This window comes from Brachypodium distachyon, chromosome 3, assembly GCF_000005505.3.
Source record: "Brachypodium distachyon strain Bd21 chromosome 3, Brachypodium_distachyon_v3.0, whole genome shotgun sequence".
In the NCBI taxonomy this organism is placed as follows: domain Eukaryota; kingdom Viridiplantae; phylum Streptophyta; class Magnoliopsida; order Poales; family Poaceae; genus Brachypodium; species Brachypodium distachyon.
The window spans coordinates 15,760,932-15,781,675 of record NC_016133.3 but is presented as its reverse complement, the minus strand read 5'-3'; the positions used below and the strand labels follow the sequence as shown (position 1 = coordinate 15,781,675).

Sequence of the window (20,744 nt, the reverse complement as noted above, 5' to 3'; positions counted from 1 at the left end):
GAGTCGGAACGACTACGTGGGTCGGGAAGCTTCTACACTCGACGACTTCAAGAGTCTGAGTCTTACGTCGAGCGACCTCGAGAGTCGGAACGACTACGTGGTTCTGGAGGCTTCACCACTCGACGACTTCAAAAATCGGAGTCTTACGTCGAGCGACTTCGAGAGTCGGAAGGACAACGTGGGTCTGGAGGCTTGTCCACTCGACGACTGCAGGAGTCGGAGTCTTGTGACCTGGGATGACAAGGGGCGAGGCATGACCTCAAGCAAATGCCATCCATCCCAAATATGAGTGGGTGTCCTTCTATTTATAGATTTTGGGAGTTGAAAGATTACAAGCTTGCCCCTAGGCAATTTACAGTCATGCCCTCGGTCCTTATGCTTGGCCGAGGGCAATTGTGTCTTTTTCTTTCTACCTCTAGGGAATATTCCAATGAATCTTAGGGATGAGGGGGAAGCACATGTTTGCCTCTTACATAATTACAACTCTGCACTCTAGGAACTAACTACTGTGATGTGGTATGTACTGGTGCAATGAGATGATGCGAGATGAGGAGTCGTATGAAGATGGGTGCTGGGGCATGATGAGGCCAGCCGTAGCGCGTCGAGATGCAACACAGATTATTAGGGTTTATAAGAGTCAGAATAATTTGCGTCGATTCAGGGTGGGCGGGAACCCCCTTCCACAACACAAATGATATTTGTCACACACCACAGGCGTCACAAATCAAGTAGCAGCCATTAGATTGCCGGGACAGCCGGGACTCCATCTGAACAACACTTTAGAACAACAATGTAGTTCAGAGGTGATATGGCCAGACTTATCTCTGGATAGCATCATGGAGAGAAGTGGTCAATGGAAAGTGCGAGTTGTGGGTCACTGCATAGAGGCGGAAGAGAAGCCGGGGTCTGGTAAGATGGGCAGGGGTGAAGTAGCTGCGCCGGGGAGAGGAGTAGTTGCGACAAAGGTCTTGGTCGGTACTTCATATCTTGAGGCACTGACCATGGTGAAACGGCTTTCGTTGTCTGCCATCTTGCATAATCGAATTTTATTTCCTGATGCCACACAAGTCCAAATGTTGCAAGCTCCATCGATCGAGCCGCACGCTATGCAACGTTTTGCATCAACCAATTCCGCATTTCATATTTGGCATCATCCTTGTAAGCGCGCTTAAGACCCGGCCTGTATATATCAAGTACAGTATATGTGTGAGCTTCTTTCGTGGGTTTATTATATCCATGAGAACGATGAGACACGATGCGATCTACCCAGGAAGTGAGACGTCGGCATGGTGTGTGCCAATCCATGGTCCCACCCACCACGGCAAGCTATAGTACAACTGCTGGCTCGTGAGGGCCTCAGACACAACTTAATTACATTTAATTCATTTATAAATGTGTATCCATTCATGTATGTATCAACATGTCAACTATATATGTACATGGACACAGCATCAACAATTTTTTTGAGTAAGGTACACCATTAGTCCATAAACTCGAGCGAAATGAACATTTTAAACCATAAACTCGCAAACCGCACAGATTAGTCCATAAACTGGGATTAGTGTAACAGTTTGGTCCAAAAACGGTTCGTCGAGGCATAGACACGCCACGTGGCCGCCACGTCAGCTAAGGCCAGGACCGTGGCTTCCAATCCCTCTTTCTCATTTTTTTTTGTTGCAAAATCAACATGGAGATATTAGGAGACGAACCTTTCGTTGCGCTCGTGCACTCTGCTCTTCCTCTCTCCCCTCGACGGCACCGAGGCAACCAAGACTCCGACGTTGAACACCGACGGTCGGCGAGTCGACCGCAGGTCAAGGCGGAGATGGTGCCGTAGAGGCGACAATCGGGCGACCATGTCAGCGAGAGGGATCTACAGGGGGCACACCGGTGATGGGGCTTCGTCCTTAGATCCGGTGAATACAACACTAGTCTATGAACTTGGCTGAAATAAACACTTTAGTACACAAACTAAAAAAACACACACATAAATTCCTAAACTAGGATTAATGTGACACTTAGTCTAAAAATGGTTCGACGAGGGTAAAACACGTCACATGGCCGCCACATCGGTTTCGGTTAGGAAAAAGAAACAATTTACATTTTTTCCGTGTCTGATTGCATTGTTTTATTTGTGTGCTTGATTATCTTTTTGACAACTCAATACCCAAAATTTTGTAACACTTTATCAACGGAGTACCTGACATCCTCTCAACACGAGTTCACTTCCAACCTGAATCCATACACTTTCTCCCTGCACATCTTCTTGCTGCTTGAAGTTCCATGCCTGTGTACCCTCCACGGCTATGGCTTCCAGCCTCGGAATGCCATGCCTCGGTGCCACTGCCATGCATATATAAGGTCGATCGCAGCCACTCTACACCAGTGGCAATGTGCACACGGCTTGGTCTGATTTTCGTCATTATTGGCATGTGTCGTCACAAAGGTCGTCTGCCATCTTGTTACGGCTTTGTGCCACAAAATGCGTTCTGAACTCAAGCCTCAAACGAAGTAACCCTCACAAACTTGAAGTTCACTTCTGATGCCTCCTCTTCCTATTTGAAGCCGTGACATGGCTTGCACTATCTGTAACATCTATTTGCGTTGTTTCTTTCTCTCCAGTTGAGAACCGCTGATATATCACCAAGGCTTAAATATTAAGCCCTCCAATCCATAGAAGTGTCGTTTATTTTGTACTAAGTTAATACAAACTTTATACTAAGTGGATGACACTTTTTATGAATCGGAGGGAGTACAAATAAAAACCTTTTACGGTACCCCTGTATACCGCTAGAAGGGAGGCATTATTTTAGTTCTTAAAGGGCTCCGCTGCTAGGCCAAGGTTTCGCCGTTTCGCCCCAATTGATTTTTTCGCTCGATCCATGTCTAGTCTATTCCTCCTGCTGTTTTACACACACCCTCGCCCTCATCTGTCTCAAGGCAGAATCTTGGTATGATGATGATTCCAAAAAAAATGTGAGAGTGCAGCTGCAGAAGGAAAATGGCGTTCATCAAACTCAAGGAACAATTTTTCTATTTTCCCTTGTCCTTTCTTCATGTTAATTAGATTCAGTAGTTGAACATCAAGCACAGGAGTTGAGTTGGACGGTACAATCATGCATTTTAGTCATCATGGCCACAGGTGACCCGCCTCGCAATTTGTCAGAACCCTAGTGGCTGGTTCGTGCGGGAGTGGGGAAGAAGGGAAAGGCGACAGAATTAGCCGGGTGGTGGTGGTGGGGGGGGGGGGGGTATTCTCCCGTGAACACGATCATCAGCTGATATGTTAGCACCATCTTTCATATGCTTTGCATTTCTAATCCTTTTGATTTCATCATCTCTATCCCAAATGTACTATCTCCGCTGTGTACGTGGATCATATATTTTAGATCGTTAGATCGTGTTCCTTCATCATGAGCGGATCAGGAGCCATAGCACACTCCTATAAATCTTGAATAGAGACTAGAGTGCCTTAAAAATGCCCTTTTTTAATTCTAAACATACATGGAAATTTTAATAGCCTACACGTAAAAGACACGCATCCGGGAGGGCTGCATGGGGACCCCGTGCTATAGAAAGAAATTTGCTCGAGGATGGTCATTCCACTACTCTGGGAAATTGTTTTAGAAATCAAAAAACATTTGCTGGATTATAAGGGGGGAAATGTTGATGGCTATTGTTGCAAGATAGGTTGAAACAAGATAAGCTTCGCTAGGATTTATGTGACATACTAGCCTATGTCTTAATAGGATTGATATAATACTCATATCAACAAGGTATACCTTTTTTTCCGGAAGCCTATCCGAAAAGAACCTCAAAGTTAAGTGTTCTTGGCTTAGAGAAATTTGAGGATGGGTGACCGACCGGAAAGTTTCTCCCCGAAGCATATGAGTTAGGACAAATTGCGTTGGAAAGACATGTGTTGGTTTGTGTGGCCAGTTTTGAAGCTACAGAGCTGTCAGGAGTGACGTTGTGGCGTTACAGATGGACAAGCGGCTGCTCCTGTGAAAAGCTGTCTACTTGCTTGCATTGAAATTAACTTCAGTTGGAATGGAGCATTTGGTAATAAAATATGATCATTGCTTGGGAGTAATCCCTTTTGTGCTCAAAGTTCACTTTTGGATGCCTCCTTTGCCTATTTTGGTGTTGGTCATGCATGGCTATAACATTTGTTACTAGACAACCAGTTCTCGACTCCTTTTTCTCGAACTAGCTTGTATACAAGCCAAGCCTTTTATATATGTTGGACCCTATAGAAGTGCAAGAGGTTTAACTCAACGGCCTGTAGTAACTACTGATGACTCATTCATAAATGGTTCGCCGGAGAACTAAAGCCTATGGAAGGACATGAATAGCATTGTTCTCTGTTGGATGCAATATTATCAAGACATAGCCACATTCAAGAGAGCACTTTCAAGGTCTGTTTGGGACAAGGGAATAGTGTAAAGGAATTTTTGAGATTTGGTTTCTATGGATTTTTTTTCCTTTAGGGGTGTTTGGAACAAAGAAAACAACAATACCAATTCCTTCGGAAAGCGAAGGTTCCTATACTTTTCAAAGCAAACAAAACTTTAGACTAGACCTATGGTTTTCAATCCTCTGTTCTCGTTACTCTGTTTTGAAAATTTGTAGTTTTTTACTTTATACTCAATCCTATTCATGTGTGTTTTCCTATTCCCGTGTGAGGAGTCCTCCCGTGTTTGTTTTCTGAAGTTTTTTTTGTACGAGAGACCCGTAAAGTATCAGCAGAAAATCTAAATTTTCCTAAAAAAAAGGAAATCTAAATTTGTATCCTTGAGGACTTAAACCTAGGTGGTTGGATTGCATATCTAGTCCCCAAGCCAAGTGAACCAATTTCACTGGCACAAAAGCAATCGGAGGGTGGTAGGACGAACTCATCCGGAGTTGAGTAGTCAAAAAAGCATAGGGAGAGAATTTGTATACCACGAGAATACATACAGTTGACACGCTTTGATCTAGGAAGGCCTTCGATAAAATCCAATGTGGCCATCTGCCAAGCTCGGGGTAACGAGCCCTATCTTGCTTGGACTGTTGGCAAATGGAACATTCCTGGAAAAGAAAAAATTAACAGCTCCATTTAACTGCTTAACGGCACAAGGTAACAGGGAAAGCAGAATGCCCTCCGGATATGGGCTAGAACATGCTCCCTTCGTTTCATAATTCTTGTCGAAATATTACCTTAAAAATGTCTAGATACATGTAATATTTCAGCAAGAATGAAACGGGGGAAGTAGTGCCATAAGAATTTTCATGTGCAAGCCAGAGTGAAGAGGTAGCCAAATTTTGCCATCGTAGAGAATGATACCATTCTTCCGCTGATATGAAGCAGCAATGTCCTCAGTCCAAACTGGTTGGCTCGATGAAAGAGCGAGCACAGTGGGCTCGAGATGAGGCCGGCTAGATAATGGGTGAGCTACTCTGTTTTCACTGCCTTTGCAGTAAACAATCTGAAATTGTTCGCCTCCGTGGTCGCTCTCTGTCTTGCCCAACCCCTACATCATCTCGGGTAACACGGTACAGTAGTACATTGTAGTACTCCATACAGGTCACCCATCACAGTGCAAAACAAAATCACCCATCAGAGTGCAGGTTAACATCGGCCATCACAGGCAAAACAAAATCAGGGTTCAGTTCTAAAGCTGGCACGAAAGCTCAGCGAGCCACGCAGGGCGACGCAAAGGACTGAAGCGCAGGAGCTGCCATCTTTGACTTCTTCATGGGCAACAAAGAAAAACAACTCTAAGCATGCTCAATAGCTTCCATTCTCCCCTGTGCAGTTCCTCTTGCTCTTCTCTCGTTTCACCATGCAGCAAATACATGTACATTTTCTTGTTGTTGCCTTCTTGCACTATCCAGTTCTTTCAATTCCTTGGTACTTTTCATCTCAAAAAAAAGTCCTTGGTATTTTTTTCAATAAACGTGCAATATATAGCCACATCTACAAGCCGTGCTGTACTTGATAGAACAGTTACACTGACAATAGCACTTTGACTAGCAACAGTACTCGATATGAGTTTATCTAAAATTAAAAATGCACAAATTTTAAACACAAAGAAGAGAAATAGAACATGCCTTGAATCATTGTAGCAAACAAAATGCTTTGCAAATGGCAGTAATTCATTAATTGCACGACCCTTGTTTCTAAGAATTGCAAGAATAATGGTCATCCGTTATCTGTAAATTTCGTATTAAATCTGCGACAAATAATATGGATGGAGGGAGTACATTAATTACAGTCATAGAGTATTTTGGTAACGAAGCAAACTTAATGAAACTTACATGCAATCTGAAAAATCAACGGTGGGATTAGACTTATACTAGTGATCTCCTTCCTAGGTAGTAAAATGTACCGCAAAAAGACACCTAATATATTATTCGTTTCTTCTGATTAAAAGACCCACATCATAAACCATAAAATCTACCTAGTACAACAGAGACTACACCACAAACGTACGACAACAACACTAGAAGAAAAAATGGACACAAACCAGCACGTGGTGTGTTGAATATGATTACATCTGCTCTGCTGCAGAAGTATGTGGTCTGGTTTGCAGATTGTTTGGGAGAAGTTGTTTTGCTTGTGTTAAGGCGTGTTAGCTACCTTTCTACCCGGCTGGACAGATACCACTGCTGGAGCAGATGTAAGAGGAAAGCTTGGGAGAATGAGAATCCCCAATTAAGCTGGAGAAGATGTTCTATATTAAGTTCTGAACCTGTTAGGGGCATTCTATGCGTACACTTTTTTCTTTGTTTATGGAAACGGAGCAGGGCGAAAAGCCTTTTGATCTGAGAAAAAAAATTAACACCTCCGGCAACCAACAGCTTACGATCAATTCGAAGCACAGGATTTACCTTTAATATTGAAGCAGACAGTTCACCTAAAAGAGAAACTGACGGCTTTGGAAAGCTGCTGGGAGCAGGACGTCCTTCTTGTATATAAATGAACTAGCCGTCTCCCACGATCACCCAGCCATGCACATATCTCATGCATAATATCCAAGAAGAGAAAGAGAGCCTGTGAGGACCTTGAGCAAGGTAGCGAGAGTAACGAACTGCACAGGTATATATCATTGATCAGTTTGAGCTGACCATCTCGCATACTAGCTTGAACATTGATCAGCATTCCGCAGCAGCAGGATGTGGAGGCTAAAGGTGGGTGTCGGGGGAGGGAGCGGGAGCGAGTGGCTTCGTTCGAACAACAAGTTCTTGGGCAGGGAGGTGTGGGAGTTCGACGCTGATGCCGGCACGCCGGAGGAGCACGCCCATGTGGAGCGCCTGCGTCGTGACTTCACCGAGCATCGCTTCGAGAGGCCCAGGGAGTCCGAGGATCTCATCATGCGCCTGCAGGAACGTTTATATAGTACTGTATATATAACGCTAATTTGCAGACATTCAGAGCTCCTCTGAAACAGAATTATTTATTTATGCAGTATGGGGGCAAAAACCGACCAGGAGTAAACCATCCCGTCAACAAGCTTAAAGATTATGAACAAGTCACAGAGGAAACTATATTAACTTCATTAAGAGGAGCTCTCAATGCATACTCTGTTTTGCAAGCACATGACGGACATTGGCCAGGTGGTTACAGCGGGATTTTATTCATTATGCCTCTCATAGTATGTAAACCATCTCTTTATTTAAATGTTATGTCATAGCCTCATAGGGCATGAAATGCATATAAATGTAATGTACGTTTTAGCACTCTGTAACTGTTCATTTTTTAAATTAATTAACATCAACATGACAAATAAAATAAACCAGAGAACCCTAACTTGAATCCATAACTAGCTAGACGTATTTCGTAACTATCTATAAATGCTTACATCACCATAACTTATCAAAGTTGTATCTCTTACTTTCAGATATTTGCTTTGCATGTCACTGGATCACTCAGCATTGTGTTATCGCCAGAGCATATACGTGAGATATGTCGATACATTTACAATATTCAGGCAGGGAATATGATCTCACAATCTCGGATAATGATTTCTATATTAAAAAGAAATAAATAATGATTTCTATATTAAAAGCAATAAATAATGATTTCTATATTAAAAAAATAATGTTTTGTGAAAAAAATACATGTAGAATGAAGACGGTGGTTGGAGCACTCATATTTTGGGCCCGAGCTCCATGTTTGGTTCGTGTCTAAATTATACTACACTAAGACTCCTCGGAGAGGTGCTTCATGATAATGATGCCTTGCACAAGGGGCGCGCTTGAATTTTATCTCATGGAAGTGTGACTGCAGCACCGCAATGGGCAAAGATATGGCTTTCGGTATGCATCGTAACAAACCAATCAAGAACTAAGTTATGCATGTTACCATGACAAAGCGTTCAGGATTTTCTAAAATCATTCTAATTACCTGAGTTTCTTTTTATGTCTTCCTGGTTTGGTTTTATAATGTTTAATACTATTTACTATTAAATACCATGTAAGAATTAATACCTAATCAACCATATTAGCTAGTCTTTTATAAGTGCTGTTACAGAATGCTTGTAGTCAAACATTCAAAATCATTTAAATTTACTATATAAAAATATCTGTCATAGACCGTTTTTCCAATATTTTTGCAGCACCAACAAGAAATTTCAAGCACACCAACTAATATGGCGTACGGAACAAATAACCGAACTTGAGATCTTTTCAAATAAAATAGTTTTGGGGGCAAAAACATTTTAAAGTGTCACCCCTTCCCCACTTTTCTAATATCTAGTAAAGCTAATAGGATGGCCCAACTTGTCAATGCCATTAACATCTCAGAGCCAGTAGCCAGCATAATGGAGAGTTTCTTTTTTAATATATGATCCATCTATTATGTGTTATGTTGAAGTTTCACAAACTAAACTTTCTTTCAACCCAAGGTAATTGGAGTGTACGACTGGTCTGGGAATAATCCAGTTATACCGGAGCTTTGGATTCTTCCACAATTTCTCCCAATTCATCCAGGTAATTGCTTAGCTAATCACAATAGCTGTATGGTACATCTGAAATATCAAAGGGTAATTTTTCCAAGCTAAGCTATCCTGTTATTGTTATGTCAGTACTCATATATATATTACTACTTTGCATTTTCTCCAAGGAACCGGTTATTTTCTACACTACAAGATTAATACAATATATTTCTTTTTATTTGTAGGAAAATTTTGGTGCTTCTGCCGGATGGTTTATATGCCGATGGCATATATTTATGGACAAAAAATTGTAGGGCCTATCAGTCCAACTATATTGGCAATAAGAGATGAGCTCTACAAAGAGGAGTACAGTCACATCGACTGGAACAAGGCTCACAGTTCTTGTGCAAAGGTCTGCTATTTTCCATTTGTATCCATATAAGCTCAGACTCTTATATTGCTACATGCATGATACAATAAAATAAACCTGTTAAATTGGTAGCCTACTAAATATACATGCAAAGGGGGATTTTGTGCGTATCACATAATGCAAAGTTGTGCCGTTTTGGATCCAACTTCAATTAATCTTTTGGTCTTTGTTAGTAGATAGTGACTAAGATGGTATGTGTCGTTGACAGATATAAATTTCGAACCTCCAATATTTGTAGTACTTCCTCCGTCCAACAAAGGATGTCTAAACTTTGACTAAATTTGAATGCACCTATACACTAAGTCATGTCTAGATACATCCAAATTTGGACAAACTTGAGACATCTTTTCGTGGACGGAGGGAATATTATTCTTGGCTAAAATAATAGATAACTCACTGGAAAAGCAACATGATTTGTAAAATGCAAAAATAGCTGTGATGTTTCCTTTAAGAAAGAGCGGATGTACGCATCATTTGTAGCTTCTAAGAATTTGGCTTCACATATTGTATTGCTAATATGAAAGAAATTCATCAATGTCCAATATATTGTGTGAATAAAACGTGAGGTTATCTTAGCTTGATCACTGAGATTGCACATGAAAATTTGATTGGATAGCTATTCTTATACATATATATATATATATATATATATATATATATATATATATATATATATATATATATATATATATATATAAAAGCAGTATGGAATTTCCTCAATTTTTGTATCGTAACAATGTATCTATATACTCCCTCCGATCCTAAATTGTTGTGGTTGTTTTAGTACAAATTTGAACTAAAACAGCGACAACAATTTAGGATCAGAGGAATAGTATATACTAATTTGCTTATCATTACAGGAGGAGCTTACTTACCCTACTTCGCGTGGGCACAACATCGCTTTTGCTTTTTTAAACAAATTAGTGGAACCAATGTTAAGTTGCTGGCCCTTTACCAAGATAGGAGAGAGAGCTCTAATAAGCCTCATGGAGCATATCCATTATGAAGATGAAAATAGCAACTATGTTGGTTTGTGCCCTATTAACAAGGTATGTCTATGTAATCTTTTCTTTTCCCCACCACGAAACATCATACCTCTAGCTGCATGGAAGAAACTAGGATCCCCAGGAAATGCATGCTTACACGAGTGATAGCACCATATTTCTGCAACGATATAATATTTTTCACGCAAAATTCGTTGCAATATATAGGAATCCCTGTAGAGCTCTCATATATGCACCTATGCACCCATCAGGAGAAAACCCTTTTGTGCATCACTAAAAATTCTGAAAGTATCTATGCATGTATATTGTGCAAAACTATCAGTACTATCAAAATTTGTGTGTCAAAATATGCTTACTTTCAGATGTAAAAAAAAGAATACATAAATACTAATATATTAACTATGTGTCTAGCGATTTATGTTTCTTATACAGATCATAAATAAGAACATTAGAAAATAAATTAATATCAGTAATACTTTCGTTATATACATATATGTAAAAATATTTTCACAATTTCTAGAATCGGTTAATAGCTTCTTTGATAAAGAAGCTTATATACTATAAAGGGTTATCCAGAATCTATAGCATAAAGTCAACACACTGGTTGTCTCAAAATAGTTAAGACACTCCCAAGACCAAAAACATTGCTTCTTCATGATGGCATGTTTACCAAACCAAAGCTATTGAAATAATTTGCATATAAATTTCTGGCATTTTCTTTCAGAGCAATAGCTTCCTCTTCCTTAGTCCAATTATGCATAACTTATTCTAGTAGTTATCTTTCTTCCCTCCGATTGGCGCTAAACCAGAAATTGAATTGGACTTCTCTGACTTAATATACATTTTCTTTCTTCAACCAATGTTCGATGCAGTCCTTTTATTTTTCACATATTTTGCTTCATGATTCCTTTTTAATAAATGTTGATATAATTTTATTTATTAATACCCATTCCATCATGATAATATATTATCCATATAGCCATTATCTAGTATTTTTCACTAATTTTATTATCCATGACTAGGTGTTAAATATGATTTGCTGTTGGATAGAAAACCCCAATTCAAATTCATTCAAGCAACATATTCCAAGGATTCATGATTACCTGTGGATTTCGGAAGATGGAATGAAGACTAAGGTACTCTTCATGTCGTTTCATTTAAGTGCTCAGATCTTTTTCATACTATTGAGTTTTGTATCTTCAAGCGAACTTAGAGGGTTTTCTTGAAGTCTCCATCTTTTACCCATTTGGTTTCCCCATATGTACATACTTGCTTTCCTTGGGAAAGAATTAATCATTTCTTTAAAAATTAGGTGTACTCTGGTTGCCAAAGCTGGGAGACTGCACTTATAGTTCAAGCTTTGTGCTCACTAAACCTTATTGAAGAAGTTGCTCCAACTCTTCGAAAAGCTCATGAGTTTATTAAATATTCACAGGTTTATGGCCTTTGATCCCTTTTTATCAATGATATAATGTATAGCATCGTAAAAATTGACACTGCATGCTCTCCTTGAAGGTTAATCAAAATTTTCCAAGTTACAAAAATTACTACCGTGAAAGATCAAAAGGTTCGTGGACACTTTCAAATGGAGAGAATGGTTGGTCTATCGCAGATACTACTGCAGAAGCAATTAAGGTTCTGGATATCACGTTTTTTCCTTAACTAGCCGACATGCCAAAGTAACTTACCTTGCATACATATAAGTACATGTTACTTATAAACAAGACAAAAAAAAACTCATAACCATTAACAGAATGCTACACTTGTCATTATGTAAAATACAAATACTGTTTCGCTGATTCTGATGCTTTGTTCTTTTATACAGGCGCTATTAATGTTGTCAGATATTTCTCCAGACCTTGTGGGGGATCCAATAAAAGAAGAAAGATTGCATGATGCTGTCGATTGTCTTCTTTCTTATGTGGTATGATTGCATATAAGAGTGGCTAACATCACTAACAGAACTCCGATTGTATTTATGTGTGGTATGATTGTAGGAGATCTGAAAAGATCAAAGGTTACTTCTTTATGTCTATATTGCCAAATGGAACCAACACAAAGTCTCTGTCCGCAGGATCTGCGCTACAGCAGGCATGCACCATAAGTCGTAGACTAAATAATTTGTGTGTGAACTGTATGATCTGCATCTCCAAAGCTATGTGCATTGTGACAAGCATATTATATCTGGGGTTTGCCATATTTTATTCTAACAGTAATCTAAAAAATTTACTGGCAAGAACAATTGGGCTTTCTGGGTAAACAATTGGTAGAAGAAGATTCTAGAGAAGGCGTTTCTTTTTTCTTAATCCCATATTTCTAATCTGCAGCTTAAGAAGATAGAAATCTGTTGGTAATAATAGAGTAACCAGCAAGGATATATAACACAACCAGAAAGATCTTGAATAACCTTGTAATTAACATGATGTTAAAACCAACTGAAATTATGTATTTGGCACCATTATCTTACATACCTAACTTTATATTTTTTAGTTAAATTACTATCATGACATATCGGTTTCTCCTTTCGAATAGAAAAATACTAGTAGCAAAGAAATTTGCTTTGAGTTGCTGTTGTTTTATATATGGATTACTGGGAGAGATAAATATTTTTATTCAGATAAAGTTGCATGTATAAAAAATAACGTGAATGACATCCAAACAATATGTTGGCATTGTTGAAACCAAGAAGAATGTATCGTATCACAGGACAATATGATCATGTTTGCCACTTTATATGATTGTACTAGTTTCTCCTGATTATTCTGTAGTATTTGCCTTGTCATTTGGTTGCAGCACGGCTCTTTGAATCCTGGCACTTAATAATTGATATCAAGAATTGCGAAATTTTTATTCTTCCCTTCTATTATACTATTTCTCTATCAATTTTTAACCATGTACACTACCTCATAATTATAAGGGGCTCGCTAGACGTCCCTCAGGGGATAGTTTCCCCGATCCGCCGCCTCCCACCAGTTGGATCCCTTGAAAATGCAAGTCTCGTCCATCCATTAGTCGCAGAATAATATTTCCGAATCAAGCATTTTTTGTGTACATTTGCAACATGACAACTCAATGCAACATTACAAACCTCGCATGCAGCATTTGCAACATCAAAACAAATCCCCTCGCAGCATACCCTCAATCGTCGCAACATAATGCCATTGCGTACGTAGCAAAAAAAAAAGAACTCTGTACATGCTTTGTAAGTATGTAGAGACACCGTTTGCAACAGTAAAACAAAAGGCACTAACCTCTTCTTCTTCGGCACCAGCGAATCCCGAGGCAGCAACGGGCACAGGGGCATGTCGGGGCCGGTGCTTCCCCTTCCGGCGTCTGGTGCTCCCGTGGTGTCGGCGAATTGAATTATTACCATAATTTTACTGCTCTCCACCGACGGGCATCAAACCGTCGTCACTGATGGGTTCCGGCGCCCGTCAATGGTGGTTCACTAACTGGGCCCTGCCTAATTAACCCGGCGCGCGGCCGGCGACGCCCCTTGGCAGCGCCGCCGCCACACCGACGAAAAGGTAGAGGGGGCATAAAAGGAGATAGATGATCGGGGTAGGACAAGAAATCTGTAGGGGCAGATAGGGGCAATGGGCCTGGGTGCGCTGGATTTTTGGGCCAAGGATAATTTGACCTGGCCCAGTTGGTGTAGAAGAGAACAGTGATGGGTTTTAAATAGGGCCCATGACCCATCAATTGGCTGCCCAGCCCAATACTAGTGAAAAATTGAAACCCTTTCTCCCGCGCGGTCAATTTTTTGTACATGAAAATGCTGCTTAGCGCTAACACGACAGATCATAATAACGGTTTGGGCTTTTTGATCCACGAATCAATTTACCGAACTGGACGTCAGTGTCTCAGTTACACTTTAAAAAGACCTGTGCCCTCTCTCTTTATTCCTTTCTTAAATGGTTCTACCGAATGTGCTTGTAGCTTGCGTGATAGTGAGGCAGGAATATGATATTCCTTGGAGGTCCCGAGCCTCCCCGGCATGCCTCTTTGTTCCTTTCTTAAATGGTTCTTCACTAAACCCACACCCTTTTGTTGCCAGTTGGCCCATACATAAATACAAGAGATCAGAGAATCACAAGATAGATACAGAAGAGATGAACCGTCTATCGAGCGCTGTGCAATGGTGGGACGAGTCACAGCTGCGCGTCCTCGTCCTGGCCAGCCTCGGCGTCCAATACTTCCTCACCTTTTTCACCGGCGGGCGTAAGTTCCCCATTCCATCTTGGTACAGATTTTCCATCTGGTTGTCATATTTAGGCAGCGATGCCCTTGCGATATATGCTCTCGCCACACTCTTCAACCGCCAAAACAAGCAGCCACATTACGACTCCGTTGCGCATGGAAGTCGTGACCTAGAGGTGATATGGACGCCTATCCTGCTAGTGCACCTCGGCGGCAAGTTCTTCATAACCGCTTACAACATCGAAGACAATGAGTTGTGGAGGAGGCACATTGTCACAGCCCTATCTCAGGTAATTAAGGAGTGTTGTTGTGGTACACAATGTTTACTTTAGGCCTCTCCCACCGCTCGTCCCTTAGCTCTGGATCCTAGGAGAAAATCCGATGTGGCACCGTGGTTAATGTGAAAAACGTAGAAGCCGGTTCTTGTGTAGAAGACGGTTCTTGTCCCATGCCCCAACGCACACATTAATTCCACTCGATCCCGTGCGGCCGGCGCGGCGATTTTTCTCTCTGCTCTGTTTCTCCCCCAATGCAACCAGCAACAGCTCGCCTCGCCCTCCTGGCCACACCACGCCCTTTCCATCTCCGTGGTGGCGCGGCGCATCTCCGTCACCACTCCGTACTGCAGCCTTCCAATCTGCAGTTCCGTTGACGTCCCCGCTCCATCAACGCCGGTCCCCTAGCCATCTCAGTCGCGGCCAACAACTCCGCCCCGGCCAAATTTCAATGGAAAGCAGTAGGGAGAAGAAGGCTCCAGGGCAGTACCGTTTGGTTTGGCTGATCCCAGTCACTCCTCCGCCAACAGCGGTAGCACAATCCCCATGATTTATGTGTTAATCACCATGTTCGTGTGGTCAAGAAAATGCAGGCATGCAGCTCTAATCAGGGGGAAATCATGGAAAATATATTCCGTTTTGGCATTGTTTGCGTGTTCTAGAAGCAGCAGCTAATAACAAAAGAATGCCATCTGTCAGTTGGTTCTCTGAAATCAATTGTTGCTAGAAGATGTGCGCAGCAAATTGTTAATTTTGTTTGGTGGCTAGTACTTGTAGTACTGAATTTTTGGGCGAGTTGAGGTCGATCGTGGTGTGGTTTTCGAGCAGGTTCAGCAGTCACCAGGTGGCTTGTGTCGTCAGTTCAAGTAGCATGTCAATTTCTGCGTTGCCCAAACTGAACTCAAAAGGGAATTCAGTTTTGCTTCATAATTTCGGTTCAGTTTATAATTTCAGTTTACAGATTTTGTACTCCAAAATATATTTTGGTATATTTTTATGATAATTCATTACCACTATTTTTATGAGCGTCTTCAAATTTTAGTTCATGTACTACAGAGACTATTCGTATGAACTACTTTTATATGGTTTTATGCCACAAATAGGACACTTTATATGTATGAACTATTTTATATGTTGGTTTATGCCACAAATAGGCCACAATGTTGAGGTGCAAGTATTAATCTCAAATATAATTAATTGCAATCCTACAAGAGACAACACTTAAGGGACAATGCATTGGGGATATTTTCTTTTAGCATTTATTATGAGCTAAGAGACACTTCCTAAAAGACGATGCACTGGGAATGGCCTTAGTTGATCTGTACGAGGGACCGGTTAATTGAATGGATCGGAAAATGGTATGGAGTAATTAATATGGACTTCCTATGGTTTTACCTCTATAGAAGCTAGCTTTATGACATTACTTAAATTTGTTGTCTGCATCCGCAACTGCAATTTTAGTGTTGTACCATTGTTGTTTTCCATCCACAAACTCCAGTTTTCTTGATCTAAATTATACATCTCAGGTCACTGTGGCTATCTACGTGTTCTGCAAGTCATGGCCATCATCGGCCGATAAGAAGTTATTGACAGCGGCAATCTTGCTTTTTATCCCTGGGATTCTACAATGTTTTGCCAAGCCATGGGCTCTCCAGAACGCTAGCTTTAATAGCCTAGCCAGTTCCGACCCCGTTCACAAGGATGCAAATATGAACAGAGAAGAAGAACTTGAGAATTTTGTTGAAAAAGCAAGGATTTTCATCATGGACAAAGATTCTGCTTCAGTAGAGGACAAGGAAAACCTATCTATCCCCAAAATCCTATTTGTGGACTTCACATATACATATTCTCACCGTCTTACCAACCTAAAATCCTTTTGTGTGCTTGACGACAAAGAAGCTTACAGTTCGCTAAAAGAGGGGTTATCCAACATTTTCGATCTTCTCTACACCAGAAAGAAGACAGGGCCTGTCGAAGAAACAGACTTGAAATGTCGTGAAGAACGTGGTACACTCCTATGGATGATCAGTGTCCTTGTGCCAATACCAGCGATCATTCTCTTTCACATTAGCCATAAAAAAGCTTACAATACTAGTGACATCATCATAACATTTATGTTGATGTACAGTGTTGTTGTGCTAGAGTACCTTGATGGTGGCCTTATAATGATTTTATACTCTGAGTGGCCTAACACAGTTGCCCAACATAGCATTATAGGACACTTCGCCCACAATCGAAGGCACAACAAATTAATGAGCTTGGCAAGACGCTTGAGATGCAAGGACTTAATTGACGAATACTGGTCCATGAAGCCATGCCACTCATCCCAGAACATTACAATGTTAGTGCGTCAACATGTCCAGAATGGGTGGAAGCTCTACATAACGGATGCCGAGAGTTACAGAGAGTTTAATGATATCAAGGGCCAGTGGACACTTGAGCACGAGGGATGTCATCCAAGCCTGGGTTGGAGTTTGGAGAAGTCATTCGACGAGAGCATTCTTCTCTGGCACATCGCCACGGATTTCTGCTTTCACAGCATGGGCAGTAGTACATCTCTTGTTCATGGTCAATGCAGAGAGATATCAAACTATATGGTGCATCTGTTGTTTGACAATCCTGAGATGCTAATGGCAGGCAGTAGGAAAAAACTGTTCAAGATTGCCTGCGACGAACTCGAGGACATCCTCAAGGGTGAGGAAGCACCGGTGGACGAAGACAAAATCGCAAAGAAAGTGATTGAAAAAGTCCAGTCTACACAAGGCTCAAAAGGCAGCTTCAGTTTTGTGCAAGACGCTTGGGTGCTTGCTGAAGGTTTGATGAATCTTGGCAGTGCGAAGATGTGGAAGGTGATCCAAGGTGTGTGGCTGGAGATGATGTGCTTTTCTGCTGGCAGATGCCGAGGGTACTTGCATGCCAAGAGTCTTGGCTATGGAGGAGAGTACTTATCCTATGTCTGGCTTGCATTGGCACACTCCGGGATGGAAACTTTCCCAGAGAGGCTCCAGAGGACAAAAAGGCTTCATTTCGGGAAGGAGAAGACCAAGCACCTTCCGAACAGAAGCAAATATAATGCCGCTCCATCTACCTCCGGCATGGAGCTTCCGAATGAAGAAGAACGTGTTGCTGATCAATCTGCGTCCCGAGGCACGGAAGAAATAATCATGGCAGCTCCATCGGCTTCCCAAGATGATCGCACCGTGGAGATTGTTGTCTCACAATAACATCTCCAGCCTTGTTATATTGTTTGTACGCCAATGCCTGTACTCTACTCTAGATCTGATGCACTATACTACCATGTTTATTGTTGTGATTGTTATATGTTCTCGCTCCTGATGTTGTACTACACAACGTCAATTCGTCAAGGTCATATTTACCCCATTTGTAGTGTACAATGTAAGCACAGTAGAAATTTGTGTCAAATGTCTGATCATCTTGTCCAAAGGTGAGGCAAATTTCATGTTCCAAAGGGAAGCTTTATTTTAAAAAGGTATGGGAAGTGTATCATATCTCCTCTTCCTATCAGATCGCCACCCCCCCTCCCACCCCTTCACATCTGACATGGATGTGGAAATAAACAATAACTCCCCTCACGCCTGACGTGGGTATGGATAACAGAATTGGGAAATGTGGGGACTGATACTTGAACCCAAAACCTCAGCTTTGATACCATGTTAGGAATATGCAACTTGTGTTCCTTGGTGGCCAAAGGCCCGTATATATTGTACATGTGCGACAAATATCTAGAAAGCCCCTTATACAATAGGAATGTTACACGGCTAGATATCTACAACTCTAAGATGGCATTCAGGATGTGTATGAGGACCCAAAATGGAAAATAAGAATTACACTATAGCACTAGTTGCTATCTTTCTTTGAGAGATGTCTTCCATAGTCATGAAAGCCACTGCCATAACATCCAAAAACGTTGCTTCGAAGATTCCATGGAACATTCAACGATTTCTTTCCAACCTAATGTATCACAACAAATAGGTCAACACCTCCCCAAAAAAGGTCCGATATTTCTCGTTGATGTGGGAGATGTTTCTGGCCCAACAATCATTCAACGAGCGACTATTAAAGGCAGCTATATCTTTAAATCCAGTTTCATAACAAAACTATTACGAAAAAGTCAATTTGCAGAACACAAGAAAATTCCCCTATGGATGGGCAGAGCCACCGCCCGGCTACCCTGGGGATTTGTGCAGGCTCAACTCGGTGATCTCTTTTATAATTAGCAACATCCTTGGAGCAAATGGTGGCAAAAATCAGAGATGTTTCTAGTATATAAATAGCACAAAATTAAGTTTTTGCCCAGGCTTTGACTTCAGCCTTTAGGCTGGCTCCGCCACTGCCCCTATGCTTAAAATGCCTGGACGTACATCTACAAACAAATTAGAAGTACCAAATGACATGGTAGAGGCCCCGCAAACCGCATCATCGTTGTCGTCATCATCAAACAATAATTCGCATAATGCACGAGAGAAGCCACGATCAACAACTACATGCCACGATCTAGGAACTAATTGGCAAGGGCAGCGACAACAAGAGCCTGAGAGACCAAACCCTAGACATCCAAAAAGGCGAATGGAGAAAATATTATGAGAGGCAAACCCTAGTCAGAGGGGGGGGGGGGGGGGTGGAAGGAAGAACGAGACACTATCGAGGAGGGTAGACAGAGGTGTCTGATACTTTGATCTCTGTGTGCTGGCCTGCGGTTTCTTCTGGAACAGCCTGCGAAGTGCCCTGGCTCGCTTGAGGGTAGGATGGGCGTTCACCGGGAGAGACGAATAGAAAAATGAATTGTGTGTGGACGAGGGGTTTCGTGAACGGAAACGCCTCATCCACACAATTAATTTTTTTTCTATCTTTCCCTGTCGACGTCCATCCTACTGCCGGCGCTGCCGGCAAGCGAGCCGAGGCACCTCGTAGGCTACTGTAACGGACACCGCCCGCCAGCACACGGAGATCGAACACCTCCACCACCCTTCTCGGTAGTGCCCCGCCCCCGCCCCCCCCCCCCCCCTCACATGACTAGGATTTGCCTCATAACGTTTTGTTCCACCCGCTTTTGTTGGCCATCTAGGGTTTGGGTCTCTCAGCCTCCTGTTCTCGATGCTTTTACCCATTATTTCCTAGATCGTGGCATGTAGTTGTTGATCGGCGCGCCTCTCATGCATTATGCGAATTATTGTTTGATGATCACGATGATTGCGGATTACTGGGGCTCTATCTTCCATTTGGTAGTTCTAATTTGTGTGTAGATAGACACCCGGGCATTTTAAGTACAGGGGAGTCTTCTTGTGATCTGCAAACTGAGGACTCTCATAATATTTTTGTTATGAACCTTGATTTAAAACTATAGCTGCCTTTTATTGTTGTCCCCTAAATAATTGTTGTGACACAAACATCTCCCACATTGAGGAGAAACATCGGACCTTTTTTGGGAGGTGTTGACTATGTCGTGAAACATTAGGTTGGAAAGAAATTGTTGAATCTTCCAACCAATGTCTTTGGAAGTTCTGGAGGTAGCTTCCAGGGAAATGGAAGACATCACTCAAAGGATAGTAGCAATCAGAGTTATACTATAATTCTTATTTTCCTTTTTGGGTCATATTTGTACATAACAAGATCTATATTTATATGTCCATATCTCGGTGAAATGTGAAGAGAATATGCCTTTGACTAATGTTTTCTTAAATCTATATCTTTGTGATAGTCCTGACTCAATAAGTGGAGTTGTGTGATATTTCCTCTAATGCAAATTTAGTTTTAGTATTGATAGTCCCATTTCACATATCATATCCAACTTAGCCTAAAGCCAGAATTAGTAGAAGTTTACTCCTCCTGAATCCCACACCTGGACTTTCCAAATTTTCACTTATGGCCTTCACTAACTGGTTATCTCTAATTTTTG

At 41.5% G+C, this 20,744-nt stretch overlaps 1 long non-coding RNA gene and 1 pseudogene across 1 annotated transcript; one reads left to right on the top strand and one right to left on the bottom strand.

Moving 5' to 3' along the window:
* Positions 1–4,895: 4,895 nt before the first annotated feature.
* Positions 4,896–7,154, bottom strand: LOC112271941. Its single transcript, XR_002965498.1, has 2 exons — positions 5,327–7,154; positions 4,896–5,070 (listed from the first exon to the last, which is right to left on the bottom strand). It is a non-coding gene; the product is annotated as an uncharacterized LOC112271941 (long non-coding RNA).
* LOC100846723 lies at positions 7,000–18,282 on the top strand (annotated as a pseudogene).
* Positions 18,283–20,744: the final 2,462 nt, after the last annotated feature.